Source organism: Nylanderia fulva, unplaced genomic scaffold (assembly GCF_048542155.1).
Source record: "Nylanderia fulva isolate GAGA-0341 unplaced genomic scaffold, ASM4854215v1 Scaffold487, whole genome shotgun sequence".
NCBI classification, from domain to species: Eukaryota; Metazoa; Arthropoda; class Insecta; order Hymenoptera; family Formicidae; genus Nylanderia; species Nylanderia fulva.
The window spans coordinates 68937-78560 of record NW_028190573.1 but is presented as its reverse complement, the minus strand read 5'-3'; the positions used below and the strand labels follow the sequence as shown (position 1 = coordinate 78560).

Sequence of the window (9624 nt, the reverse complement as noted above, 5' to 3'; positions counted from 1 at the left end):
ATCTCTAAGTTATACCGGGTAATTTGTAAATCTTTTCCGGACACCGCTACAGGCTATACGCCTCCTTATTTTGTTTATACCGAGTAGTCAATAAGTTTCTCTATTTAGGGCTTTATGCCAACAAACATTTCGTTTATACCGAGTAGTCAATAAGTTTCTCTATTTAGGCTTTATGCCAACAATCATTTTGTTTACTTGTTTCTTTTTGAATAAACCAAAGCATTGTTAATAAGGAATAAGCGAGTCTGAATCTCCCCCTTCCTCCCGAATCCTGGAACCGGCGAGCCGATCCGCGGCGTCGGGAAAGGTGAACCGTTACAACATTAATGAAATCAACTGATAAAAAGTTAAATAGTATATTTGAAGAATGGCCACTTTTCAAATATCCAAATGGATATGAGCTTATTTAAAATGATTTTGATAAAATGCATTTATCAGATCTCGCATTAAGAATAGAAAATGGAATGAGTTTTTCAATAAGATCACAAAATATTACAATTGTTGGTAAAAATGATAATTTTATAGAATTAATGGAAAATTAAATTTGGATATATCTGAAGGTAAAATATATAATTTATTACTCTTGTATAATAGCATACGTAATGCAAATGTGCTTATTTATTACTTTACAATTTTGGAATTTTCAGATTCCAAAGTAACGATTGCTATACAACTTTTTTCATATATAATATCTCCAAAACAAAGAATTAAAAAGAGTTGTGAAAAAACAAAATATAGTAAAGCATCAATTGTTTTGTCAAGAGATAGTATGCTAAAATGTGCAACTGTTAGTATATATTAATTTGCAAAGTTTTTATTCAAATATTTATATACATACTCAGATAGCTACAGTAATTATTATGACATCATTTTGATGTCATAATAATTACTGTGGTTATCTGGGTATATATATATTGTATATATATATATATATATATATATATATATATATATATATAGAGAGAGAGAGAGAGAGAGAGAGAGAAATATTGATAAATTTAATATATGAAATGAATATATTTTGTTATAGACTTGTGGTGATATTACGAGAATTCGTCAAGAAAGCAATGCTAAAGCGAAAGAGATGCAAACATTTGTACAACCTTATATAATAGTTGTAGGTCAAATTGAAAACATAACTCAATCAGTATAGATGAAATTTTATACTCAACAAAATCTACATTAGAAGCTTTAGATGTTTGCTTTAAAGCTTTCCACGTCTTGCAAATTAACTACCCAGATGCTAGTAAACATTTATGGATGTTGATACAAAAAGGATAGGACTAATTAAAATTCATTCCTTCTTAGCTCCAAGAAAAAAAAGATTACAAAAGCAATTAATTCTACATTTAAAAAAATTAATATAATTTGTGTAAAATTTGTTTTGAAAAAATTTTTGGAATTGCCTAACATTTTTACTAGTATTTTGGAATCTATAAATGAATGTAAAAATAATACTATATTATTAACTTCAGTTTTCCATGGTAAAATGTGGAATTCTGGAAAATTAAATCAAAATAAATTGACATTGCTAATAGCATTATTTTTTGACGTAGAAATTATCGCGAAAATCAATTCATAAATTAGGTGCAATTTATTTAACTCTGCTCTACCTCCTCAATGCCTACTACCTCAATATTCGAGCAATCTAAACAACATTTTACTTATGCAACTGCATAACTATCAAGATCATAAAAAAATTAGGAAATAAAATCTTTTCACACATTGTTGACCAAATAATAGTTCCCAGCATTAATGGAATAATTATAAATATTAACAATAAAGAGCAAAAAATATATTTTCGCTTAATGTTTATTGTTGGAGATAATTTAGGTTTGAACACGATACTTGGCTTTCCAAAGGGATTTAACACTCAATATTATTGTCGTATTTGCACAGCCACTAAAAAAGATGCACAAAAACTTGTTTATGAAGGAAAAAATATCTTAGAACACAAAATGATTATCTCAATTGTGTTATTAACTCAACGTTTGGAATACAAGAAGAATGTATGTGTCAAATTTTCTGAAGTGTTTGATTATCTAGATATAAAAAATGTTTTACATCCAGAAATAATATACAATAACTTACAATTAGACTGTGTATCTTAGATTATAATAAATGGAACACGGTATGAGATAAACAATATTATATGTACCATAACGCTTTTAATCTCATAATTATGGAACGTTTGTTTGTAATAAGAGATTTTTATACAACCCATTCTTTGTTTGAAAGCGAAAAAAGATTTTTTGTCCGTCAAAATCGAGTTCCATGGTGATCAAATATATTCTCTTTCTATTAAATTATGATTATCCGTTAAACTTACGTAAAATTAATTGAACAATGTTAAAACAATATTAAAAATGGTTTTTAAAAATGTTTTTTAAAAAACTTACAGTGTGCTTTGTATATAGTAGTTTGTATCGCTTGTTACTTATATCGTGTCTCAGATGTGACTGTGGGTACATATCAAAACAGAAAAAAAATAATAAATTTGTTAATTTATCTAGAATGTCAAAATAGATCTTGTCAAGAAGTTCCGTGTCATTGTTTTGATTAATACCGTTTTTCTTAAACGAAATTTTTCTTAAACAAAATTAAACCAAGCGTGTCACCATGATGCAGTTCGGACGCTGTTATTTGTGCAACCAGCGCGCGAAAAGTCGCCCTTTACGCACATGATGGGATTTTAGAAAGGGCTCCCTTTCCACGCACCGGTTACACAAAATATCGTAGCCAACATGTGCCGGTCATAAATCGGCCGATCGTGCGGATTGTCACACTCGGCTTCGTCTCGTGCGCCAAACTTCCGCACTCTCGGCCGATTTACGATCCCCCGCACTTGTTAGCTAATTTACTATTATGACTAATATTTTATTTAAACAATATTTAATTATAAGTCACGGATAAAGATTTACTCGAGTAAAGTTGTATTTTTAACTTGTAGATAAAAATTTATTCAAATGAATCTTTATTTACAAACAATGAATGAAATTTTATCGTATAAAATGTCAGTAGTGTAAGGTTAGAAAATAAGGAAAAAACTTTTTGTTGAAACTGAATAGTTTTTCTTCTTACATTTATTGTTCTGTATAGTATGTAATACATACTATGTATCATAAAAAAATAAATATAAATGATACCTAGAAATTAGAAACTAAGTAGTTTTTGTATTTATAACAAATCACAAAAAATTGCAAATCAAACAAAAAAGAAAAATAAAAATCTTAAAATTCTTAAGCGTTCTTAATCTTTAAATTCGTATTTTTAAAATGCAAATGTTTCTACATTTGACATAAATAATTGGTATTTATTCGAATCAAACTTTATTCATGTCATACGATTGAGCCTTCATCCGAATAAAAATTTATTTGGTAATTCTGTGTGTGTGTGTGAATAAAGATTTATTCGAATAATATTTTATTCTTATTTTATAAATAAAGATTAATTTGAATAAAATTTTATTCGTATTTTATGAATAAAGATTTAAATCTTTATGTTGTTCGACCCAGGCGAACTTAATAATCTCAAGCCAAGAGATACAGTTCCGAAGAATTAGTTTTCCGTGCTTGTGCTCTACCGATTTAAAAAATTTCATATTTATATTATTATTAATACTGAGAGCCGATAAAAATATTTCTATCTGAGGTAGTAGATATTAAACTGACTACACTGGCTGTCTATTAGATTTGTTAAACTATATTTATTGACGTTTCGACCATACGGGCTGTGGTCCTTTTCAAAATTACAATAGAAGCATTCTAGAAATTAATGTACATGCAATCAGAATCAACATTTAAATTGAAAACCTGAAATGTAACAAATGAGACTTACAATGAGTTACTGCATATCGTTATTGACATTTAAAAGTACGCTCCGGTGAGACTTAACTTAAGATCGGATGGTAAATTCACTGCGTTTCACTTGTGTCATTTTGCCACGACTGAGCACACTGTACTAACGAATAAACACGCCGAAAATTATGTCAAAGTTAAAAGTTAACAATATTTACATTCTCGCTAAATTGTGATGTACCATATGGCAAATTACTAAAATAGAATATAAAAAATGGAATATAAAAAATATAAAATAATAAAAAGATAAATAAATAAATAAATAGATATATTCGGTTCGCTTATGTCATCCTGCCTTTACATACCAATAATAAACTACTAATAATAGCTCCCAACCATGTATGTTAAAAATTTTTTTTTGTTACTTCAATTTCTAAACAAACTGTCATATATCGTACTAAAGCTTTCAGTGTCTTTCTGTAAATTGATAGTGGAATTCAATTTCTTGATAAAGTACATTTCGGCTATTTCTCTTTTTCTTCTATTGTTTTCTTTATGCAGAATAAAAGGATTCGACCAATCAAATTCATGTCCTTGATTAATTCTGTGCTCACTAACAACAGAAAAATTGCTCGCTGGATTTTTAATATTACGTCGGTGTTCGTTAATCCTAGTACTAAGATGTCTTTTTGTCTGCCCTACATAATTAGAATCACAATTGTTACAATTAATACAATAGACTACGCCGGTTTGCTTATTAATATCTAAATTATCTTTCCCCGATTTTATTAAACAGTTCAGTTTTTTGGGGATGGTAAAAATTACGTTAAGGTTCTTTTTGTTTAGAAATCTATATATGTCATTAGTGAACCGATTACAATATGGAATGACGATGAAATTTTCCCTCGAAATATCCGTCGAATCTACATTTGTAATTTTTTTATCCTCATTGTTTATAGGTTGTGACAGCTTGTGGGTTCTATCATTGACATATTTATTAATGAGATTTTCCGGGAAGCAATTATTTTTCAAAATATTCTTTACAATTTTTAAATTAGAGTCATGAAACCGTTTGTTAGATAAATTTATTGCATGGTCAACTAAATTGGTAATGGTGTTAATTTTATATTTCGTCGGATGATTCGAGAAAAAATTGATGTATCTTCCTGAGAATGTTGGTTTTCTGTACCAGTTAGTTATGAGCTTATTATCATCCCTGTGGACAATTGTATTCAAAAAGCTGAGTGAATTATTAGTTTCAATCTCATAAGTAAAAGTTAGTCTTGGGTGATAGCTATTAAACACCTCGCTCACCTCTAACAGTTTATCGTTAGGAAGGATCATGAATATGTCATCTACATATCTATAAAAACAAGATGTTTCGAAACCAAGCAAGGACAAGCAATCTGTTTCAAGATCCTCCATCACGATATTTGCGAGTATGGGGGAGAGAGGTGAGCCCATTGGACTCCCATAAATTTGTTCGTAAGCTATCCCATTAAACATGAAACTAGTTGAACACAATATTGCATCAATCGCATGCCTGAACTGTTGAAAACTAAAATTAGTATGTCCCGATATCTCATTCCATCTCTTTTCTATACCTTTTATGACTAGTTCCTTCGGAATATTAGTGTAGAGTGAAGAGACATCCAACGACACCATTATATCGGTTGACTCTATGGTTTTATTATTTATTGATTTGACGAACTCCCAACTATCTTTGACGAACGATCGAGGTTTTTGAATTGAATTTAGTAAGATAGAGTGTAAATAATTTGCCATCATATACGTTGGACTCCCAATAGAAGAGATGATAATTCTTAAGGGGGTTCCCGCTTTGTGGATATTCGGCAATCCATATGCTCTCGGAGTGTTCCCGTTCGTGCATTTTAAATTATTAAGAGTACGTTCGTCAATTAAGTTGTTCTTTTGCCAAGATTTTAATAAGTCGTTAATTCTTTGAGATACATTGTTTATCGGGTCTTTTTTCATGATTTTATATGTCGATGTGTCACTCAACAATTCAGTCATCTGACGCATGTATTTGTCCTTGTTCATATGACAGTGACTTGTCCCTTATCCGCTCGCGTTACAAAAATATCTTTGTTGTCATTTAAAAACTTTTTTTATATTCTATTTTAGTAATTTGCCATATGGTACATCACAATTTAGCGAGAATGTAAATATTGTTAACTTTTAACTTTGACATAATTTTCGGCGTGTTTATTCGTTAGTACAGTGTGCTCAGTCGTGGCAAAATGACACAAGTGAAACGCAGTGAATTTACCATCCGATCTTAAGTTAAGTCTCACCGGAGCGTACTTTTAAATGTCAATAACGATATGCAGTAACTCATTGTAAGTCTCATTTGTTACATTTCAGGTTTTCAATTTAAATGTTGATTCTGATTGCATGTACATTAATTTCTAGAATGCTTCTATTGTAATTTTGAAAAGGACCACAGCCCGTATGGTCGAAACGTCAATAAATATAGTTTAACAAATCTAATAGACAGCCAGTGTAGTCAGTTTAATATCTACTACCTTAGTATTTCATTCCTGGCGAACGAAATTTAATATTTTATTGTTTTTATTTCTATCTGAATTTATTCACGCCTGGGTCTAATCACGGCGTTGAAATGAAAAATATAGAATCGAAAGGATCTGAATAGCTTAGTTGGTAAGAGCAGTTGCCCGAAAAGTGAAAGACGCGGGTTCGATTCCCGCTTCAGCGACTTTTTGGACCTATATTTTTCTCGCCTATTTCTTCATGTGTAAGTTCGAGATTAATTTATATATGGAACTTAGTAATCTCAAACCAAGAGATACAGTTCCGAAGAATTAATTTTTCGCGCTTGAGCTCTATTAATAAAATTTTATTTATTGTTTGTAAATAAGGATTTATTTGAATAAATTTTTATCTACAAGTTAGAAATACAATTTTACTCGAGTAAATTTTTATCCGTGACTTACGAATAAATATTGTTTAAATAAAATATTATTCATAAATAACTTTATTCGTAAAATATTTTATTCGTAAGTCACGGATAAAAATTTATTCCAATAAAATTGTATTTTTAATTTGCAAATAAAAATTAATTTGAATGGATATTTATTTACAAGTAACGAATAAAATGTTATTCTCAACCTTATCTAAATAAAATTTTATCCCAATAATACCCAACAGTGCTATCGAGACTATCGTCTTTTGGCGCGGTACGGTAAGACGTGAAATATGTTGATGAATTCTTTATGCAACAAATAATTTCAAGAAAAGAATACGTGCTTGTATTGAAGAAAACAGTAAACATTTCAAACACATAAGGCCTAATCACATGTAGCATCTAGCCATACATTTACACACACAGACACACGCGCGCGCTCATACAAAAGAAATGTAATTCCAACCGGGCAACTTCCGCGCGGTAGACTTTGAGTAATGCTTATGCCGGCGGTACTGTAATTTTCAAGCTCCATAACTCGAAAACTACTTAATAAAAAGACATTTAATTATAATGTTTTGAAAAGCTCTCGAGATAAGCTACAAGAATATAGAATAAAATATAGGTGCTTCCATTTAAAAATTTCAAGATCAGATTTTTATATGACCTTGACAACACTCTTCAAGGTCATACTGATATTGCTATGTAATGCGTTATTTGAAGCCTTATAACTTTTGTCTGAAACATTTTTTATCTGTCGCGCTCAGTTTTCGATATAATCGGGTGTCTGAGACACCTTGTATACAGGGTGGCCCCGAACCAGCCAGAGAGACTTTGAGATTTTATAGAAAATTTAATTCTGAACAAAAAATTTCCTGTAAATATGGATCAAAAAATGTTTCCTTAAGAAGTTATCTATATATTTTTGTCTCTGTTAGAAAGAATGTAATTAATCATTTAACCAGCTCTGCCAGAACCGATCGCGTAATTGCGTAAGCAGTTGCCACCGCGTAAGTTGGTTTTCCGATACATCCAATAGAGTCGGTTCTGGAATTGCGGTCAAGGATGGTCCAATTAGAAAATGACTGGGTGTTAATGCGGAATAATTATTCAGTACATCAGAGATCGGCGCAAGAGGTTGCGAAATCAAACACGCTTTGATCTGGCAAAGCAACGTGGTCATTTCTTCAAACGGAAGTATATGAAGACCTATGACTCGTCGAAGATGATGCTTGACGCTCTTAACGCCCGCCTCCCAGAACCCGCCAAAATGAGGAGCGGAAGGGAGAATGAACCACCATGCGACACCATCCTCGGCGAGTATCGTCAACAGATTTGCATTTTTTGCAGCGTCCCGCCACGTCAATGCGAGCTCTCTTTGAGCGCTTCAGAAGTTCTTAGCATTGTCGGAGTACAAACAATTTGGAATCCCGCGACGAGAACAAAATCGCTTATACACAGCCAAAAACGCCGGAGTTGTGTAGTCGCTAACGAGATCAAGGTGGAGCGCTCGCGTTACCATACAAATAAATAAGACAACGTACGCCTTATGACTTTTGCAACCACGACCAGAGGAGTATCGGATTTGAAATAGTCCCGCATAATCCACACCGCAGTGAATAAAAGCGCGTAAAGATAGACGGACGCGGAATTGAGGCAGATTCCCCATTAGTTCGACAGCAGTGACGTCTTTCTGCCTTGTGCATTCAACGCACTAATGTATTACGGAGCGAACTACTTGACGAGCTCTTGGGAGCCTATTGGTCTTCGCGAAGTAAATGTAATGTTAACATTAAACCGGCATGAAGCGCTCGTAAGTGTATATGTCGAATGAGTAATTTTACTAATGGGTGTGATGCTAAGATTATCAGATGTTTTGTTTTCTCAGGCGGCTCTGAATGCCGCAGACGCTCGCCAAAGCGTATCAAATCATTTTCATCTAGGAAAGGATGGACAGAGCTTAACGAACTCTTGAGGAGTAGAGGACGCTGAACTTTGAGATGTTGCTCTTTATTAGGAAAAAGTTAACCTTGAACCTGCGTCAACCAGAAGAGGCACGATCAAGTAAGGTCAGCGGTGGTCAAACATATGCTAAGGTTAAATTCGACCGCATGAGGGGTTTCATGGCGATGACGACAACGTTTGACAAAACGGAGCATATATGCAGTGATGCGGAGTAGTTTGGGCCACGACAAATAGCGGTGAGACAGATCCCAAACGGGAGTACTCGTGTGAAGCTGGCCCCCCAACATTAAAAAAAATTAACTTTCTATAGCTCATTCAATTGCACATTGTTTGCACATGTATGCACATTTCGAATTTTCGTTTGCACACCTCTAATAAAAAAGTTATAACCAAAACAATTTTGGGGGGGCCAATTTCACAATAGCCCCCCCAATATGAGCAAATTTGATCCAAAATAGCTTAATCAATAGATTTTCGTTTGCACATTTCGAAACAAGTCGAATTTTCGTTTGCACACTCTTAGTTTAAAAGTTATAAACAATTAAAAATTTATATAGAGTCAAGTACGAGTAAGTAAGCTTAAAACATGAGAATTGGGTATTACGTAGCGCTAGGAATATAGAGAAGCGGCCGGCGTCGCTGGCGATTGTTTTAGGCATCTTCTCCAACGCGCAACGTGTGGAGGCGCGCGCCACTCCATGCGTTGGAGGGGATGCCTAAGCAATCGCCAGCGACGCCGGTCGCTTCTCTATATTCCTAGCGCTACGTACGCCCGAACTCGCGCTTTTTTTGAGAACGTTTGCTGTAGAGTCCGAAGATGATCTGAGCGAAAGCGAGACTGAGACGCAAAGTTGAATAAAATATTGCATTTCGCATTCGTGCGTATACTTATTTTGAACGCCCTACGTTTCGAAATAT

General features: G+C 33.0%; 1 pseudogene; it reads left to right on the top strand.

Moving 5' to 3' along the window:
- Window positions 1-326: 326 nt before the first annotated feature.
- On the top strand, window positions 327-2954 carry LOC146721390 (uncharacterized; annotated as a pseudogene).
- Window positions 2955-9624: the final 6670 nt, after the last annotated feature.